Source organism: Bison bison, unplaced genomic scaffold (assembly GCF_000754665.1).
Source record: "Bison bison bison isolate TAMUID 2011002044 unplaced genomic scaffold, Bison_UMD1.0 scf7180017864309, whole genome shotgun sequence".
Taxonomy (NCBI): domain Eukaryota; kingdom Metazoa; phylum Chordata; class Mammalia; order Artiodactyla; family Bovidae; genus Bison; species Bison bison.
In genome coordinates this window covers 4,084,014-4,085,696 of record NW_011494881.1, presented here as the reverse complement: position 1 = coordinate 4,085,696, position 1,683 = coordinate 4,084,014, and the positions used below count along the sequence as shown (strand labels likewise).

At 55.6% G+C, this 1,683-nt stretch overlaps 1 protein-coding gene across 1 annotated transcript in view; it reads right to left on the bottom strand.

Moving 5' to 3' along the window:
- COL13A1 (collagen, type XIII, alpha 1) overlaps window positions 1-1,683 on the bottom strand; it is a 153,570-nt gene that overhangs the window by 151,379 nt on the left and 508 nt on the right. The gene's annotated exons all lie outside the window — the stretch shown is intronic.

Here is a 1,683-nt window from a genome sequence, read left to right as displayed (position 1 = left end):
GGGGCCAGGAGGGGGAGATGATGGAGAGAGGAACTGGGCAGGACACTCAGGGCCAGACGTTTGTCCCTCAGCAGCCAAGACCCCAGGGATACCTGGGGTATCACATCCCAACACCCTCCCTACCACGCAGCAGTCCCCTGTGTACTGCCAACCAGCCAGCAAAGGCCGTCTGCCGGCACTGCGGATTCCACTGGCTTCCCTCAGAGTCCCAGGGGACCGTGGGTGGCTTGACGGAGCCCTCCGGCTTCCCTGGGGCCCGGCAGGGCGTGGGAATGAGCTAACGGCAGCAGTCACGGGTGCACCTCTAGCATCAGTAAACTTGCTCTGCTCTGGCCCTCTGACCTCGCTCTCCGTGATATCCCCAGAGAGCTGCTTCGGCAAGTGCCAGCCTTTGCCTGGTAGAGGCACCAAGAAGGGCCTGGCTGTAGGGTACTGGGGCATCGTGCCAGTATGGCCATGGCACTGCTGCAGTCAGAGCTGGGCTCTCACGTTTACCATCAGCACCACCATTGTGATGGCTCAGGGGGTTAGGGGGTTAGGGTGTTTGCCTCAGGAGGCACAGCTTCTAAGTAGCAGAGTGGGGATAAAAGCCAGGCCTGCTGGGCTCTACCTCGCGCTCTTCACTGTTTCACACACCACCTCCTACTAAGTAAGAGATGCACCCCCAGTTCTTCCCCTCAGAAACTGTCCATGGCCAGCCTGTTCCAGGAGTTCTTCCCAGACAGCCGTGGCCTTTACCTGTGGATCCTCCCCTCATAGGAGGCCCTGGGTCCCCTGAGCTGTCCACATCCTCAGACGTCACCTGGCTTCATGGTCTCCTGGCCAGTCGCTTAGTCGGGTGGCACCCCTGAGACTGTGTGTCCCTACTTTCTGTGGACTGTGGGTCTCTTCATGACTCTCAGGATTGTCCTGGCTAAGAGACACTAGTGGCTTCTAATACACTGAGCTTCAAGGACATTTTGGGAATGGGAGAAAACTCAGCATCCTTTTCCCAGAAAGTCACACAGACACAAACTGTTGGGGACCATTCCAGGAGACCAGGGACAAGAAACGCAGCTTCAGAACAAGACAGTGAGGGCTTGTTTGTGCCCAAGGACAGCAGAACCGAAACCACCAACACCTGGGCCCTAGAGGTCTAGGCAGAGGCCAGCCCACCACCTCCTGCAAGGACTGTTCCCTGTCCCCCTCAGTCCCTAAGATAACTCACTCCCTCTCTCTTCCCAACAGAATATGGCAATAAAAGGCAGCACTGATCGTTGAGGGATGGATGGGGAGGGCTGCGGGGGCCCAGCAAGCCTCGGCCCCGGGCCACCGGGCTCAAGTCCCGCCGCGTGGGCGCTGGGCGGCTCTCACACTGCCCTGGCGAGGAGCCGGGAGGGAGAAACAGAGGCCATGATGATTGAAGGACTGGAAAATAATTCAGGGTTAAAGAATTAAGAATTTTTTCAGATATGTGGAAGATACTTAAACAAAGATGGTAACCACATTATATGTTCCTTAACACATTTGTTGAGGTTTCAGATTGCTCAGTAAGGGGTCTAATTATGGATTAACTGGGACTGGCCTGACCCAGATGTCATGTCTGGATCAGGGATGACAAAGCTAAGGTTTGTAGACTTTCTAACCATGTCTGTGTCTGCTGTTCCCTCTGTAGACTATACTTAAGGCCTTAGCAGTTGCATT